Source organism: Balaenoptera acutorostrata, chromosome 4 (genome assembly GCF_949987535.1).
Source record: "Balaenoptera acutorostrata chromosome 4, mBalAcu1.1, whole genome shotgun sequence".
In the NCBI taxonomy this organism is placed as follows: domain Eukaryota; kingdom Metazoa; phylum Chordata; class Mammalia; order Artiodactyla; family Balaenopteridae; genus Balaenoptera; species Balaenoptera acutorostrata.
The window spans coordinates 1,314,754-1,333,873 of NC_080067.1; the positions used below are offsets into that span (position 1 = coordinate 1,314,754).

Below are 19,120 nucleotides of genomic sequence, written 5' to 3' on the forward strand. Positions count from 1 at the left end.
CAGAAACGTAACACGATGCCACTCTCCTCACTGAATTTTTGTTTTGGAAAATGAATTATTTTTCACAAAAAATTGCTTTTATGTTAACACAAAATGTGCTTACTATTGTTATTTTTAATGAATTAGTAAACTTTTTTTTTAATTTCTCAGTTTTAACTTCTAATTTAGCATATTTGGTAAATATGGATAATATAACCCATGTCAACAAAAACTCTCTGGGATCCTCCATCATGGTTGAGAGTCTAAAATGTTTCTGATGCCAGAAATGTGAGAACCACTGCCTGAGTTATTCTCATAAAGAAAATTCATTTATCAGGTCACACCTCCAATGTAGAAGCCACTGCTATCCAGAGGTAAAGTCCTTATGGATTTAGCAGGGCCCTCGAGGCTGGACGTCCCACCCATCACCCCACTCCCTCCTGCATGGAGCCAAACCCAGCACAGGTGTCCCAAGGAGCTGCAGTGGTTTTGTATTGGGTTGACTTTGCTTTGTTTGGCCTTGTTCTCCAGAGTTCCCTTGCCTGGGGGTTTCAAGTGAAGGTCACCCACAGCAGAAATCTGTGTGAACCACGGCAGTGGAAGTGAAGCCACAGCGTCAGACTGGACAGTTCTGTGGCATGTGCAGTTGGGGCATATTATGGGCAACAAGATACAAAAAGACCAAAAAAAAAAAACCCAAAAAGCCAACTGCCACTTCTGAAGAGCTGGGAGCAAACGCAGGGTCCTGCGCATGCCCCCTGCACTCAACACCACCTAAGGGTGGGCAGACCACCTAAGCCACCCCTGCGGCCTGACCCCTGGACACACCCCTACCCCTCACCCCATATAAGGAACCAGCTCGCCCCCCCTCAGGGAGTCAGTGAGCAAGGGAATCTGTTGCTTGTTCTCGCTCCCCTCTGCTGCAGCAGGGGACCCAATAAAGCCTTGCCTGAGTTTCTTGTCTGGCCTCTAGTCAACTTCTATTGATTAAGGAGGCCAAGAACTCTGGTTGGTAGCAGGTCTCTGAAGCCCTTTTGAAGCCATTCTCATCAACTCCCGACCCAGGTGCATAAATGACTCGTCTTCTTCGTGTCCTCAAGGTGCCCAGCATATATATGTGGCACTCCACCTGTAGTGGTTTATGACCTCAGTTTTCCATAAATCTGCCTCTCCCTCCTATGTCTGCAAGCTCTCTGCTGTCAGAGACAGGATCTCACGATCTATATTTTTCTTTCCCCAGTCCCTGGAACAAATGCATATTCGTTAAATAACCCTAACACAGGGGAGGTAGAATAAATATGGCAAGTGGGTTTCTAAAGGTCAGACGTCGGGGAAGGATGAATGAGAAAGGATGGAATTGAAAAATTCCAAATTTCTAAGCAGGAAGGTCTGCATAAGGTTTGTTTGTTTGTTTGTTTACATCTTTATTGGAGTATAATTGCTTTACACTGTTGTGTTAGTTGCTGCTGTATAACAAAGTGAATCAGCTGTGTGTATACATATATCCCCATATCCCCTCCCTCTTGTGTCTCCCTCCCACCCTCCCTATCCCACCCCTCTAGGTGGTCACAATGCATAAGGTTTAAAGTCTTTAAACTTTAGTAGGCATAAGAATTACTTGGGGAGCTTGTTAAAAATGCCGATTCCTAGTGTCACACCTTCAGATATTCGGATTTAGCTGGTTTGGGGCAAGGCCTACAACTCTTCAGTTTAAGGAGACACAGGGCCTTCTGATGAAGAGGGTCCTCAGAACACACCTTATGAACCACTAGCAAAAAGAATACGTGGGAGGAGGGATGCTTAGGTCAGCAGTTCTTAAATTAAGCTGTTCTGAGTCACTTGGTGGGGGAAGGTAGGGAGAGCAAGGAAGACTTGATAAAAATGCAGTTTCCTGGGCTCCACCCCAATTTTTCAGAATCAGAATCAGAGGTACTGGACATCCAGTGGGGCTCAGAGTCAGAAAACTTTACTCTCAGTCTTGAGAACCTGGGGCAGAGGTATGAGCTTCCTGTCTCCAGCTAATCACCTACCCTGATCCCTGAACCTTCCTTCTAGGAGGCAGAAGCCATAGCATGCCCCTGGATGGACGGGATCAATAGTCCTAAGAAAAGGCCTTTTTTTTGGGGGGGGGGGTGGTTCATATGAAAGATTCTAAAGAAAAGATCAGGAGCTTCTGGAAAAATACTGGATTAACAAAAAGACTAATAGGACTGATTCAAAGAAAAGACAGACAACTGCAAAGACAAGCCTCTCTCCATAATTTTGCCAATGAGTTTTGACTGTCTGCTTGGTGCCTATGGATTTCTCTCCAGTGGTGTCCCATACAGTTTTGTTTTGTTTTTTTTATTTTTATTGGAGTATAGTTAATTTACAATGTTGTATTAGTTTCCAGTGTACAGCAAAGTGAATGAGTTATACATGTGCATGTATCCACTTTTTTCAGAGTCTTTTCCCATAGAGGCCATCACAGAGTATTGAGTAGAGCTCCCTGGGCTACACAGCAGGTCCTGCTGTATATATAGCCCCGCACAGTCTTGACCTACACCATCCAGTATGGTAACCAGCAGTGTGGCCACTCAGCCCTGGAAATGGGGCCTGCAAGACTGAGAAGCTAAAGGTTGAATTTTAATTGTGATTTATTTAAAATTTAAAAACTAATACTCATTCAGTCATTGGAAAACGTTTAAGTATATTTGCTACAACTTGGATATGTAAATCTGATTTTTCAACGGTACATTTTATGAAATCTAAATATAGGTCAAGTGTTTCTGATGAAAATTCAGTGTCCAAAGTGCAATGTGCTGTGGGTATAAAATACACACGAGATTTCAAAGACTCGGTGTGAAAAACATTTAATAAATTTTAATTTGGTTTTGAGTTTAAATGATACTTTTGGAGATACTGGGTTAAGTAAAATATACTATTCAAACTAATTTCACCTTTTTGTTTTTATATGTGTAGTGTAGCTACTGGAAAGCTGAAATTGCATAGGTAGCTGGCATTACGCTTCTGCTGGGCAGGGCAGTTCTAGTCAAGACTGTGTAAACTGTGACACTGAATATTGTCACTAAATATTTTGAAACTGTCTTGGAACGTTACTCTATAGAGTGAAGTGCGTGTACAAAGTTGTCACCCCAGAGGACCAAAGGCTGACTCCAAAGATGCTATCGTGTTAGAAACACAGTCTTTTCTGGATCTCATTCCTACCCCACCTCCACCCATGATAGAGCAGCCTTCAGCGTAGCTGGCGAGTCGTCTCTGAAAAGAAGCCTTGGGATTTTCAAGTCCCAATCTGGTGTCTACACAGCTTGATCACCCTCTGCATTCAACAGCCCTACTTCAAACAACTTTGGCTTATTTCAAACCACCCCAAAACGGTTTAAGAATTAACACTGATGAAAATATTCAAAATATTATACTCCCCGCTCTCAAAGAAGACCCAACACTATTTTAGATCAAATCAATGGCATATCTCTCCGAAGGGACCAGTTAGGAGGCCAGCCACACTCCTTAGCCATGTTTGTTAAATAAAGTACCAAACAGAAAATGACATTCTTTTATAATCCCTTCTAATGGGTCTTATCCATCTGAAAACTGCTTTGTTTGTTATCAGGTGTTTACTCACACCTTGAGACAGAGGTTTTTAACTCAGGGTCCACGCCCTACCCCTCCGTATATTGTGGCCATAGCTAGAATACAAGGAATCCACAACCGTGGAAGGTCTTTTCTGATTTTTTTTCTCCACTGATCTCCAACTGGAATTTAGCATTTCCTTCAAATTTCAAGGCAAGCAACAAACTACATTAGTATTATCGGTACCCGTGACATGAGCAGTAAAAAAATCACAGCTTTTTTCCACATGAAAACACAGTTGTTCCAGAAATCCTGAAATATCGTTTACGTGCATCATAACTTTATGGTAGTTCATTCTTCCTGACTATAGCCCCTCATACTATACAGAGGCAACTCTTAGTCAATTTCTAATCTAGTCATTGTTCAGCTACAAAACAGGGAAGGTGCATTCTCCACCTAGCGACCACACAGCTAGGATGCTTTATAGTCTTACGTATCTACACTTGCTTGTCCTTTATGAATACGTGGGAAGAAATCAGCCATTTAAATTATTAGAGTTTCGCAAAACTGGACCGTTCAAATGAGAATTTTTAATTCTTCATAAGTTAACACTGTCTTTTGAAATATGAGAGGCATGTGGGCTACAAGTCTATAACAGGCAAGTTCAGACACATCTGATGGTTAAGCTAACTATTAAAGTGTGTTATTTAAAGTAATTTTTAAAATATTGTTGACAGATTGGGCAGTGATATTGGTCACGCATACATTTGTAAGCTCTGTGAAAATCAGTGTGTTTGTCTATTTTTGTTGTTGTTCTTTGTAATCCTACATACTTTTTACATTTAAAAATGTTTTCTACATTTTATTTAAACAAATTAAAAATATTAATTTTAATATTAATATTTATTAATTAATATTTTACATTGTATTTAAACAAATATTAATTTGTTTAAATAAAATTTTTTAAAAATAAGAAGAGATACATAGGTTTCACTAGACTGCCAAAAGGATACATAGCAGGAAAAATGGTTAAAACTCCCTGACCTAAGCATTATATTACTAATCCAGGACCCTGAACATCCATGTGTTTTTTAACTAGAAGCACCTGTACCTAGTAGAATCCACAATGCTACCCAGCTCCCGTCAGGTAACACTCACACTGCCTACTCCACCCACAAGTGAGTAGCAGAAAGTCTCTCTGTATTTCTGTCTCGATTCTTGTCAGCACACAGAAAAGGTGGAGAAAGGAACATTGCTTCTTAAAGAAGTAATGGTGCACAGCTTCACCTGATGAAAGCCCTGGAAGCTGATGATGACTTAGAGTTTTTGGAGCTTGGGAAGCAAACAGTAACTACCTAGTAACTCAATAAAATGCCATTAATTTTCCTGAGAAACCAGTTGGCCCTTCCACCTTCAATATGAAAAGTGAATTAAAATTTTACCTGTTATTTCCAAAGCTATTTCCCTGCATCCATCGAGTACAACACAAATGTATATTTAGAAACAGTACAGCCCTTGCCAATTAAAAAGAAAGTTATGCGGGGTAGTAGTAAAACCAGGCTAGGCAGAAGAAAGTGACACGTATGGGAGGCCCACATTTCCCAGCACTGTTGTCCCAACATTTAGAAAACACCCCTGGCATAAAAACAACGCTGTCGCTTTTAGAAATTTTATTCTGTTTTTCTTTTCTTTTTTTTTAAAACACCGAAACCAAGATTCAGCCACAATTTAACGCTGTCGATACTTATTCTTCATTATACAACTGGCATGCCAACTGTTACCTAAGCACGTCAGACACTTCAAATCCCACACCCACACATTCTTAACTCATCTGCACCCAGATATGAATAAAGATGAATAGCATCTTGAGGAAACAGTATCTCCATTCTCAAATTGCAAAAGCCATGGAGGAAAGTCCTCCTAGCGTCTGAAGGATCTCTCAGAGGAACAAGAAGGACCCCGAAAGCCACGATTTTGTCAGAAAAAAATCACTTCCTTCTATGGCAACCTGCCCATTGGGTATTTAGAATGAAAAAGGACCTCCCGAGTCCTTTCCAATGTTGAGGTTCTATGACTCGTGTATAAAGAAATGACTCTTCTTTGTCATTTTACTAACATTAAGTGAATTATGTTTTTTTGGTAGGCCAGCAGCTCAGCTCAGCACCTCTTTACGGAGAAGCGCTCCAGGAGACCCTACGTGGGGTGAACTAGTAAAAAGTTCAGGGTGTTAACAGCTTCTTCTCTAAAAGAATTTATGTTTCCTTCATCTCCAGACCACAGTTGCAGGAAATTTCCAACACTCAAATGAACTGTTTTCTAAATGTTTGTTTATGAATTGGACGTTTCCCACTCCGTTCGTTAGTGTTCACTCATTCTCTCATTCAACAAGAAGTTACTGAGTGCCTACTAAGTGCCAGGCTGGTGGTAAGCCTCAGACACCATGGTATGAAAAAGGTACATCTTTGCCCAGATATGTTTCACAAGACGGCTAGGTGCCAGGCTAAATTATAGTAACCTCCTATATTAGTCATCTCAGGCTGCCTGTTAATTTTGTTATAAAAATTCCATAGACCGGGTGCAACGGGAATATATTTCTCTCAGTTCTAGTGACTGGAGTCCAAGATCAAGGTGCCCGCATGGTCAGGGTCTGAGGAGGGCCCTCTCCTTGGGTTACGGACGGCCATGCTCTTGCTGTATCCTAATGCGGCCTTTCCTGGGTGTGTATGCCTGGAAAAGAGGAAGCAAGCTCTCCCGTGTCTGGCCCTACCCTCCTGACCGCACCCAGACCTAACCACCTCCCAAAGGCCCCGTGTCTACACACCATCACATTAGGGGTTAGGCCTTCAACACCTCCTTCACAGCAATTGTGCTATTTGACCCATAATGTTAACTCAGTAAACTTAAGTGTTTCAAATCCACCTCAGAAGAGGAGGACCTTGGTTTCTCTGGGGTTTGGTTCCTGAAGTGGTTGGTATGGGACAGGACCCCAGACACCAACAGGGGGTGAGGGCTACAGCAGCACCAGACACCTCAGTCCTGAGGGCCCAGGGGGCTTAGGGCTTGGAAGCGAGTGAGACAGACCCTGAGGCTCAGCTCAGCTCCTGGAGAAGAGGTGGTAGGAGCTCGGCAGTGAGGCCAGAATCCAGATCTGAGGTGCTTTTGTTAAGTCAGGTGTCCTTACTCCAAGGCCTGCCTGCAACTCGGAAGCTTCTCATGATCAAGTTCAATCAGGCAATACAAGGAAACAAATACAGATAACCCCAAACCAGAATAACACCAGGATTCAATGTATTATCATCACAAAGCTGCAATTACAGGGTGCTTTTCATCAGGCCTGATGAAGTAGGCTGCTGGCCTAGCCACCTCTCTACTTTACGGAAGCCAGCATCCACCAAGCTCCCTCAACTAGAAATAATTCCCCTCTTCTAAGGTTTGATCGTTTTCTTAAAACCTGCTCGATCAAAGCCAGCCTGGAATGGAAGGGACTCAAAAGAGGGGAAATTTCACAAACGTTAAGTGCAGATCTTGACAGGACCCCGACTAACACCTAGCGGGGCTGACTGCTTCTCAGAGAATCTCCCCCGCCTCGAAAGAACAATCAACACACACCGCACAGAAATCGAGTGCACCTTTTCCCCAGGATCTTAAATCCAAGCAGAAGCAATCAATCGCTTTCAGCTGGATCTGTGACATCCAGCTTTCCAAAATGGAATGTCAAGCTCCTTGTGATGTTTTTAACAGAATGAAGGGGAAAAAAAAATACTCCTACATTTCTCTTCCCCCATCTATTGTTAAAATTAAAAAGGCAGGTAAGGCTATCCGGGTATCTTTGGGTGACGGAGATCAGGCTTGGGCTGTACTGAGGGGACATCTCTGCCACAGTCCGTGGGGTCTGGGAAAAATTCTAACACGTGTCGGGTTCTTTGCAAGGGCTTTTATCTCCATAAGCCAAAAGGTTCTTTGTGGCGAGGCTGTTTGGCAGAAAACCAGGGCTCCGAGACCCTGAGGCACTCTCACCTGTGGACCACACAGCGCCCAGCAGAACCACATTCGAAGTCAGGTATTCAACTGCAGACCTTATCCTGGCACAGCTTGAGGACCTAGAATCCCATTCTCCCACAGGAGACTGGATATAGCCTCCGGATAGGCTTTGTTTTGTTAATTTTGTTTATTTTTTAATTGAATGAGTTCTACCATTAACCATTAGGAGCTTTCGCATACAAATCTGGATGTCTGACATTTTTTTGGCAAATCCGAAGCTCAGAACCGCACTGCTGCAGGCAACAGAAAGGCAGAGCTAAGAGGAGACCCCAGCTGACTTCCCTGTGGATGTTAGCATAACCCAGATATGATCAGAGCCCCTCTCCGTCCACGCTCTCACGCTCAGCTACACAGAAACTCAACAGACCATCTTGTTCCCTCTTGTGTTCCGGTGCCCATGTGACTCTCTTCCTCCTGAGATGCCTCTGTCTGTCTTGCCAGTGTGGTGGGTTTTTGCCATCAGTCTTTCAGGATTCAGTTTCAACGCCCCTGGCTCCATGAAGTCCATTCTGATACGCCTGGAAGAACTAACCAGGCTTTGCTCAAGGCTCTTAAACACTGTCTTGTGCTTGTTTTGTTGAACCTCTCTTCCTATGTGCAATATTCAGTGCCGGGTACATAGCAAGCGATCCATGATGTTGTGATCAATACTAGAAACAAAGACTTTTAAATAGTACTTATCATGTACTAGTCACAGTACCTTATACGTATTAACTCATTTAAGCCTCACAACGACCAATGATTACACCCATTTTACATAGAGAAAACTGAGGCATGTTAAAAGTTAGGAAATTCTGCCAGATTCACTCACTCAACTATGAAGGGGCAGGAGAGGGATGAGAACGGAGTCTGGCAACCTCTGGATGAGAAGGTGGATGGACCCTTAGAAGGAAGGGAGGGAGGGAAAGAAGAAGGGAAAGCAAGAGAGAAGGAAAGAAAGACAGATGAGCTATCAGGAGTCGGGAAGTGCAGATGGAGAGACGGGAAAGAGAAGCTTTTGTGGCAGGAAGTGCAAGTCTTTGGGCGAGGCAGGGGCAGTGGTGTGTGCTAGTCAGTTTTAACACGAGACTCTCTGGGAAAACAGCACTGCTTTATAATGCCCGTCAGTTTCTGTGGTGTAGATGCCCCTGCCGTAGCTGATTTCAGGCTGCCGTGTGGCATCACCAAGGGCAGAGTTTCAGAGAAGAAGTGAGAAGCCTTGTCACTACTAACTAGTACTAACACACCAGCTGGAACACACCAGGGCGTACGTGTGCCCAGGAAAATGACAGATGGAGAGATAGGCAGGACCAGGTGACAAAGGACCTATTAAACCATCATAAGGATGAAACCCTCCTGGAGACGACCAGGAGTAACTGAAAAGTTTTTAGCAGGGATTCACATGATGACACGGTTATAAAGAGTGAGACACAGATGAACACACAGTCAAAATTTTAGGAACTCCTCCTCCATCTTCCCTCCATCTTTCCTGAGCGACTATTATTGTTGCAAAAGGAAAGTTATCAGTTGGTCCACTCCTTTCCTACTCTATCCCTTTGCCTCCCGGCTACTCTTCCCTCCACCTTTCCACCCCCATCCCCTCACTCTAGTCACAGACCCTAAGGATGGCGGAGTGTCTCCATCTGTCATCGTTGGATCTGTGGTACGTAAGGTCTGGAAGCCCTAAGCAGGAAAGTGAGCCCGGACCCGCTTAAAGAGGAAGGCCAGCGAATGGCATATAAATAGAACAATGCCCTTGCAGACCACCGCACTGGAAGGGGCTTTAGAAGCCATCTAGCTTCCAAGCATCCTCTGTCTGAGGAAGGGGAGCAGGGGACAGTCATCCTAACCAGTCCATCACCACCCAGCTGGTTAGGGCCAAAGCTGGTTGCCCGGCTCCTGATCAAATACTCTACATGCACATAAAGACAAGGTTTCTGAGATGTTGCATCCCCCCCTGCAGAGTCACAGGCTTTCTTAGAAGAGACTTCTTTTCTACTAAGCAGAATCCACTTCACCAGTCGGTACAGACAGACGCACGGCGATCCCCAGGCTCAGGGACCTGCGGTCATCTTCCCCCAGCACCGGACAACATGAGCCACGTGCTTCGGGAACACTCCGTGACCTCAGTCTGTCTCCGTCACTCGAGGTCTTGTGATCCAGTTTAAGAATTCTCCAGATCCTGGCCTCTTCCCATGGGTCTCCATCCACCTGCCCGCACTGAGGCCATTTCCTGATAAGTAAGAAGTGGGTAGGGACAGGAAGTGAACCTTAAAAAGCCATTGTGGCAGCTCCGCTTTGAAAAAAAAAAACACTGTTGGGAGAAGTTGAAACTTTGGGCTGAAATGCACTGTAGTCTAATAATTCAAGCTCGCTTCAGGAGAAATTGGCCGAGGCTTCAGGACGTGCGGCCAAGGCAGCCACTGGGAAATGAAATGCAGGCCGGTGTTCACACAGCCAGGAGCCAGAAGGTTCGGCTCCTCCAAGGGAGCCCATTTTCCAGTTCTCACAAAGGCCATCCCATCGCCCGGCTGTGGCCCTGACACGTGGCTTCTTTCAGCTAGAGGTGTTCTCCATTCCCACTGCCCATCAGCATCTACAAGGGTGATCCCTAGGAATAGGGCAGATAATGCCAATTCCTTGGGCCAGAGAAGTGAAAACTGATCTGGGAAGAGAGACCCCAAGGAGGTCTCCACAGCTGAGGGACCCTGTGCTACAATTTGCCCAGGCCCATCCCAATTCACACCCACTTCTTAGAGCACCCACTTCTATGCTCCCTTTCATTCTCAAAAGTATCCCGGCCATGAATGATACGGTCACCCCACTCGCAGACCTCCAAGGCATCTGTCAACAGGATTCAAGCAACCCATGAGCCCGAATGGGACAAAAGTCATGAATTGGTTTACTAATGTTGAACTACGGTTTAGCGTTTCACTCTATTACAAATGCAGGCCACAGACCTTAAGCACAGGACCGGGACCGGTGATGTTGCCACCCAAGCGTGCAGATGGGACGTTTCCCTATCACGGTGCAGGTCTGCAGTCACCCACAGCAGCATATTATACTCATCCCACCGGCCCACCGTCAGATCCCGTTGTGCGTACGCTAGTAGGTCACAATGGTTTATACAGCTCGTGTTATAATCTTACGTACTGCAATTTATATATCTAAACATAGGGTCCCTAAATGTGTCAGACTGCCAAAGGGTACCATGGCATAGATAAGATGGAAGAGCCCTTGGCCTGGTGATGGAGAAGTCACATTAACCAAGGACAGGGAGTGTGGGAAAGAGAGCCTGCCCTCTGGCTGAGGTCTCAGCCTGCCTCTGGGTTGATCTAGACCTTGAGGAATTATTTAGGTGCATTATTAATAACTTGTACACCTCTTCTTCAGGCCTTTATCACACCCATTAGCTTTCTTCATCTTCTCTTATTTTTATGCCTTTTTTCCTTATCCTTTGGATTTGGCTTTTACCAAGTATCTCTCAGTCTTCCTGTGTTAACCGCTGGGCCCCCTTCCTTTGGGTGGTCCGTTTCCCCTGATACTTGCCCCTCCTACTCCCTTTCTCTCCTACCTCCCCCCTCTCACTGCTTCTCTGTGGCCTCTCTCCTGGGCCTCCTGACCTGGTGGCTCTCAGCCATCCCTCTCTCATGAGTTTTGTAGCAGATGCTTTGAGCACCAAGGGTCTACTTTATACCTTTCATTAGGGAAGGGTATTAATTTTGTTGGTAGGAAGTGTTTTTGAGAAGCAACTAAAAAACAGACCGACCACCCAAATAAATGACTACAAAACACTCCATGCCAGGAGATGACGCGACTTTGCCAACCCAAGCTGAAATATAATCTGTAGAAAGGATGGAAAACTTTCCTGCTTGGTAATTGCTCATGACCAGATGTCTAGGGAAGGTCAGCAAGCTGGACCAGGATTCTTCTCAGAGCGTAAATTCCCAGTGTAGCCAAGGAAGGGATACTGCTCAGTCACTGCTACCAGGGCGAGCCCTCTGTATGCAGGCCTATGCAAGGACTGCTTTTCTAGACCAGAACTGAGGTTGAAAAACTAGAGGAGAAGCCAGGACCTTTGCGCTTTAGTTCTGGACAAATATACAAGTGCCCGGTTCCTTCTTCCTGCTACTACCAGGGGAAATATTTGTCCAGCTGTCTCTGCCAGCAAGGTACTGATTATTTACATGCAGAATGAAAATTCTATCAGTGACCTAAAAAAAAAAAAAAAAAAAAGGAAGAAGAAGAAAGAAAGAAGAAACAGAAGGAAACCAATCTAAATTTGTATTGTTCCATGCTTGAGAATGACTCACAATATTTTATTTTTTATACTTGTTTTCCATTTTACTTCTAATAAAAGGCACAGGGCTTCCCTGGTGGCGCAGTGGCTAAGAATCTGCCTGCCAATGCAGGGGACACGGGTTCAAGCCCTGGTCCGGGAAGATCCCACATGATGCAGAGCAACTAAGCCCGTGCGCCACAACTACTGAGCCTGCGCTCTAGAACCCGCAAGCCACAACTACCGAGCCCACGTGCCACGACTACTGAAGCCCGCGTGCCTAGAGCCCGTGCTCCGCAACAAGAGAAGCCACTGCAATGAGAAGCCCGTGCATCGCAATGAAGAGTAGCCCCAGCTCACCGCAACTAGAGAAAGCCCGCACGCAGAAACGAAAACCCAGCGCAGCCAAAAATAAATAAATAAAATAAATTTTTTAAAAAGGCATAAATCCTTTTTCAAAAAGTGTCACTGGACAAATATTAACATAAAAAGCAGCTCAGAGAGCTTAGGAGAAATTGAAACCATAAATTTTATAAACTTAACTATCTGTTAATTTATCCTCTGAAAGAGAAAAATCTTGTTTTTATCTGGGTGGTTCTTTTTCAATATGTATTCTTTTTTTTTTTTTTTTTTAAATGAATTATACAGCCCTTACTCTTAGCTTATTCACTTTGGGAAAATATGTTCCAGGCCTGTCAGCTCTTGAGAAGGTTGCAGACTTCATTCTTATATCAAATGGTCATTTCATATGTCATGTTGTGATGTATTAATTCACCAGGTTTTACAAAGCGCAGGTAGGTCGATACTAGTATGGCAGGTACAAGGGCTGCCATCATGGTTCCCAATCACTTGTAGAATAAAGCTCATGGAAGCCACAATCTGAAGATAAAATAGTAACTCTATTAATCCTATGGATTATTCAAATCTAACCATAGATTAAGATATTATGTTTTTATTTAAAATAAAATCCGTGAGGGGATAGCTTCTCAGGTTCTACTTGCTTATGTTTTCTTTTTCTTTTCTTCCCCCTGCTGTCCTCTTCTAATTCCACAGATCCTTATTATTTGGCTTCTCTTGTTATTAAAAATTGGTCAAGTTCAGATGCTCTGGTTCTTGATTCTCTTTTATTTTTAAGTATCTCACCAAAACCAAAAATTTTATCGACACTTCTTACTGTGTATTGCATACAAATATTTATTCATTGTGTTCTGAACAAAAAGGTTTCTTTTTTTAAATAACATTTTCCCAGAGCCTGTTGCTTAATAATAATTGTTATTCTGTCAACAAACTTGTGTTTATATGATTTAAGATAAATACACCCCCAACGAATTGCCCCAGTAGAAGTGTTATGTGGGCCACACAGGAATGAGTAAGTAAGTAAGTAGAGGGGGTATGGACCACACACATGGGATAAGGATGCAGCTAACTCCCTGACACCCCTGAAAAGCTAGGAATTGGAAACCAGGATGTCTGCCCAGGTGCAAAAGAATTCTTCTTCCTGAGGTTCCCAAAAAAGAAACCATTCCCCTGGGATGTTGTCACACCTGATTCCAATGCCACATTTTTTATTCTCTAACACGGCAGTAATCCAACTAAAGCAGCATCCCCACCTTCAGAAGATCAGCCTTCTGGGATGATCTGAGGTTCAGGGCTCTCCCTGAGGACTGGGGCATCTGTGCATATTTTCCCCTCCTTACATAAAAACAATATGCGTTTCTAATGAATTCTCTAGCAAGTGAATGCTTCCCCTGAGATAACTGAGGACGCTGGGATTCAGATCAGTCAACCCAACACAGATGGCGGACTGAGGAGGTGGGTAGGAGGGGAAAGGGGGGAAGGACAGCATCTCTCAGTGCAGGCTCTCCGGAGCCATCTCTGCCACCCCAAGGCCCTTCATCAGCCAAGCCTCCTTTCCATCCCCCTCATCCTCTGCCTCTTCCTCCTTCACCCCAACCCCACTCATCACTGCCCAAGGGCCTCTGTCCTGGTTTAGCACAGCATCAGGGATGGAAATCTTGTTCCAGGTGACATAAAAGGCACCAAATTTCCACCATCCGCCTGTAACTCTTAGCTACCGCCCACCCCCCAAACACACACACACAATGTGACTCTGAGAAACAGGCTTTCCCAATTCTCCTCTCTGTTTACTGACTTTTTGTTGGTTCAGCTCCAGGGGAAGAACATCTTAGTATTGTAGCTACAGAGAAAAGACATGGGATGCTCTTAGAAATCACAATTCTGTCCTACAAGAATGCCTAGGGGCACATGGAATCCCTAAACTGCTAGAGAAAGTCCCCTTTGTTAAAGGGACTCAGCGAGTGAGAAAAGGACAAAGAATTATTTTCCCCTTTCTGAGCCTCAAGTATGTCCACTAGAAAGATGTGATTTTGCCTCAAATTGACATCGGCCTAAAGTTTAACCCAATGGTCAGAAGTCCCAAAGAAATAACACCAAATCATCTCATTGGATGCAAAAGGATTTTTCCCTCTGAGGTCCAACATTTTCTTATTTTCACAAATAATTGGGTTTGGGGCAGGACAGAGCCACTCAACTTGACAGAAGGACTTGGCTAAAATGGTTGAGAATCCATTAAATTTTATTTAGAATCATCTAAAGGGTTGCATGGTTAGTTAATTTTTTTATTGGAAGGCTTATCAATAGTATACTGCAATGTTTGGCAAAAGACACACATTTGTGGTGGTTTATCCACTACATGAAAGCGGCTTTTTCTGGTTATGCAGATGGAGGCATTTATGAGAAATTAGCAAAATGGTCTACTTTTTAAATAAACAAGCGTTTCCCTAGTTAAATTTTCACGAATTAATTTTAAGATGCTGAAAAACAGCCACAGTGAACCTAATCTATACATGCATAAACAGAGCTTATTTTGACCATGGGTCAGAAGACAGTGGTTCTAGTACTAGTGGTACCAGAAACACACTGTGTGGCCTTGACCACATCAAGAAGGCCCCTCCCGGCTTCTGGATTGGGAAGGGTGATATCTGAGCCGACTCTAATATTCTGTGATTCGGTCACTAGAAAGGGACTCATTTGCAGAATACTGTATCTACAGTGTGTGGCCCTAGAGCAGAGCCCTGCTCACATTCGGATCCCCCTTCCATTTCTCCTCACGTTTACAAAGGGAATGTCCTCCAAAAGATTCAGAAAAGAAATCCAGTGCCAGCAGCCAATTCCCTAAATCTGCTTCCGGTGCCAGGACCCCATCCTCTGGAGGTGCGCCCCATGGGGCTCTGAGGGGGTATATGCACCATCGGTCTCCCCAGCGTCACAGCTACAGGGGCCTCCAGGGCAAGGATGGCACTGCCAGCATGGCCTGGGGTTTGAGCAGAAAACGGGGGGCCTCACCCATGCTTCCCTGGGACAAAGGTTCTTTGGTACCAAACGGGCTTCAAAGAAGGGGGCACACTAGTGTTCTCTACCCGCAAGCCTAACCAGTCCCATCACTTACTGGCTGGGTGACAATGAGCAAGGAAATTAATTTCTCCATGGCTTAGTTTCCCCACCAATAAAATGGGAGTAATAACTACCTTCCAGCGTTGTTGTGAGGATTAGTGCCCATGAATGAACTCTTTAGAGCCTGGCACAGAGTAAATGCAAGTGCTGATGGTTATTATTACTACCTGTCTCCCCAGAATAGCTCAGCAACCTGAAAAAAAAAAAAAAAAACACCTTGGTGTGGATGTTAAGTCTTCCTTCAAGAGTTGCCAAGGGACACGTTCCAATCTGTTTCTACAGGCAAAGCAAGTGGCGCGAGCACAAAACCGGGCGACAAGCACCCAGAAAGAACCAGGTCCTGGGGTGTCCAAAGTTCAGTGGTGCCGAGTGAGGGACTTAATTCTGGGATCCTACCTCGGTTATCCAGGGAATTCGGAGGAGGCCAACGCTCTATCCCCCTCGACGCCTGGCCGGGGAGGGTGTGGAGTTTGCGCTCAGCAGGTGCACCCCAGCCTGCTCCGAGGGCATCCCTTGTCCGGCTGCCTGGGACTCTGGAGCTTGCTGTGGGGAGACAGGGAGCTCGCGGCGTCCGGGGGGGCCCGGATGGGAGTGACCGAACTCAGGATTCCTCCGGAGTCCTGGCCAGTCGATGTCTCTTCCGGAAGGGTCTGGCCAGGGCGTAGGGCCCAGAAAAGGGGGCTGCGCTGAGCTCTGCTTTCTCCCAGCTCGGGTCCGGAGAGCAGAAGATGTCCGCAGGGCAACCGCAGAGCCGGTGGTGCCCCTCAAAGCCTGCACGTGGGAGAGCTGCACAGGGAAGACCAGAGGGATTTACGGGGCTCCTGACCCACGCAGCCTCCAAATTCGCCTCCTATGGAGCCAGGAGGAACCAGCCGGGAATTGGATTCTCAGCCCAAGGCGCCACTTGGAGAGGGGCGTGCACCTCCTCAGAGAGAGAAGGGTTAAAGGAGGCGCTTCCAGGCCTTTGACAGCCCGGGGTGTCCCCCGCCAGCATCAGAGGATCCCAGGGACCGCCCTTGCCTCGCCACAGCAGTCTAGGCCCCCTTCCACATTGCCGGGGTGCAAAGGAGGAAAGCGCCTCGCCTTTCCGCATCCGCCAAAGCGTCTGCAACAACCAGAGGATCTACCTGGGGGGCTGAGAGGTGGGCAGACGCACCTCTGCCTGGGGCCCCGGGTCTGGGAGCCGGGCCTCCCCTCACCCGATGCCCACACTCCTTAGCCCAGCGCCCTGCGTTTCGCCGCACGCCCTCCAGTGCCGCGCCTCCGAGCCTCCCGGGCGTCTGGGGCTCCCCGGGTCCCTCGCTCCGCCCAGGTGCGAGGTGGGGAGGGGCGGGAGAGGGGGCGGGGGCTCCCACTGCAGCCTCCGCCCCCTGCGCTGTCCTCCAACCAGTTGGGACCGAGGTCTACTCGCCAGGCGCTGGGACTCTCCCCAGCCCAGCAGCCAAGCCTGCCGCCGGAGTACCGGAATCCCCTTCCCACCCTGCGGCCGTGGAAACATCCCTAACTCCCCGGCGCGGGGCAGGGAGGGTGGGCGTGGGAAGTGGAAGGGTGTGGAAGCAGGTGTCGGAGAAAGGAGGGGACACGGGGGTCCTCTTCGAGCAGGGAAAAGCTCCCCTGGTCCCTGATCTGACCACTCAGTCACCGCCCAAGACGCCAACGTACACAGAATCGGGAGAAAGGTCGCCCCATCCCAGGCACCCAGAAGCCTGCCTTCCCAAGGCCGCCGGGGCCCGGCATTCCAGGGCTCGGGTCTGCCCCTCTGCGTTTCTCAGGTATCAACCCCTCCGCCATCTGTCTGTACGCACCCGGCCCCCCCGCCCCCAGGCTCAAATTCCTTTTCCTCCACGTCTGAAGGCGGCCCGGGGCCGGCCCCTCGCCCCCTTTAGCAGAGCCTTTTGGTCCCACCCTCAACCAGATCGTCCCCATCCTCAGCTTCCTCCCCCGCCTCACCAGCACCCTGTCCCTCCCCTAACCACTTACTTCACCCACCCGCAGCTGCACTTGCCTTCCCACGGCGCACAGCCTCGAGCCACTCCAGGGGGTTCATTCCCGAGCTGGAGGTGGCAAATGCAAGAGCGGGCCGACTCCCGCCGCGCCGGACGGAGCCCCAGGGGCGGGGGCAGCCTCCCCCCACGTCCCACCTATATACTACCTCTCCATCTCCGCTCCCACTCAACCCCTACAGGCAGGATCAGCCCCGCTGGGTCCCAAACCCTCGCCTCTCCAGCGGGAGCGGCAGGGAGCGAAAAGTCGACTGGCAAGAACGCCCGGAGAAAACAGGCAGATGCCTAGGGCGAGGGGAGGTTCGGGGTGGGGTGGGGGGAGGAGTGGGGGAAGGGCGCAAGGGAGAACTGGACACGCAACTTGCACCGCACTGGCTGAGCACCACGCAGGGAGGGGGCACAAAAGTTTGCAGACTGTTGCACTGCAGCCAGCGGCACGCGAGCAAAGAGGGTAGACCACCCACCCCCGCCCCCAACTCCCCAGGAGGGGATCTCTCCAAGGATCTGCGCCAGGGAACCGGGGGCGGGGGGGGGGGGTGGTTGGACAAGACTCAGAAATGGGGTGATAGTTGTCCTCTACCGGTGCCGGGAGGGATGGCCTAGGCGCCCGGGCCGAGGGGACGATGCCGCGCTTTGCGAAAAGCAACAGGCGGCTGCACCTTACCTTGCGCCGGTCCGCGGCCGGGGTGGTTGCTCCATCCTCGCAGCGCAGGGAGCACTGCCAGACCCGTAGCAGCCGCCGTCCCCACCCGCCTGCCAGCGGGGCTGCCGGCCTCGGAGCCGGCCGGCCGGGTGGGCTGGTTCTCCCGCGGCGGCTGCGGCGTTGGTGCGCGGGACGCGGGCGGTGCGTGGCTGGGCCGCTGTCCGCCGGCGCCTCCGCCGAGAGAGGGTGCGGCCCCGGGCGGCCGCGCCGGGAGGCACCGCTGGGCTCCCGCCGCTGCGGCGGCCGCTGCAGACCCTGCGCCGGGCCCGGAGCCTCGCCGGAGGAGGAGACAAAGCCGGGAGGGGGCGAAGCGCCGCTCGCCCAGAAACGCTCGGCTCAGTCGCTAGAGGGGAATCGCCTCCAGACCCGGGCCGGGGAGGAGGGAGGAGGGGACTGCAAGAGCTGCAGGGGACGAACGTGACCGCCGGAGCCAGCCTCGGCGGCGCGGGCGCCGTTCTCCCGCCTCGCGGGCGGTGGTCCGGGATGGAGAGAGAGGGCGGGGGCTGGGCGATTGCTGCGGGGGGAGGGAGCTGAGGTGGGAGTGTTCGCTCGGCCCGCCGCCTTCGCCGCCCTCCCATCCCCCGTCCCGGCCCCCCCCCACCCCCCCCCGCGGCAGAGCTCCACTCTCAGGGTACTCCGGGCCGATGCTTTCTCCTGCTTTTCTAACTCTGGAGATCGGAGATGAACCGAGCTGGCAGAGGGAGCGTAACGTGCTGATGGGGGGATGGTCCTCTAACGGGGAAAAAGGCTGATGCATGAAATCCTTTGGACAAACCATTGCTTACTGGGTGCTAAGTGTTGCACTAGGCGATTTTGCGGTAGGGTGAATAAAGTGGGATACCCCCGCCCCGACGACTACAAGATCAGACCCCGGAATGGTCCCCTGCAGCTCCTGAAGCCCAAAGTTTTGGGACTGAGTCCTGGACCCTGAGCCCTACCCTCAACCAGTCTAGTTTCCCAAAGCAGAGGAGGTGTGAGAAATTTCAATTTTTCATTCCTCTTCCAGGATGACTTTGAACGTGCAGCCGAAATGGAGTCTATATGTCCCCGAAGAAAGTGTGTGTAAGATTAAAGCAAATTATTGGTTTT

General features: G+C 48.4%; 1 protein-coding gene across 2 annotated transcripts in view; it reads right to left on the reverse strand.

Moving 5' to 3' along the window:
• The window catches only part of LRRC3B (leucine rich repeat containing 3B), a 96,800-nt gene extending 78,687 nt beyond the window's left edge, over positions 1 to 18,113 (reverse strand). The window contains exons 1-2 of one of the 2 annotated variants that reach the window (XM_057544859.1): positions 17,993 to 18,095; positions 15,722 to 16,111 (exon numbers count right to left, since the gene is read on the reverse strand). The gene's annotated coding sequence lies outside the window, so the exon portion shown is untranslated. Of the gene's footprint in view, positions 1 to 15,721; positions 16,112 to 17,992 lie in introns of both variants that reach the window. The other variant, XM_057544858.1, reaches the window with a different exon arrangement.
• Positions 18,114 to 19,120: the final 1,007 nt, after the last annotated feature.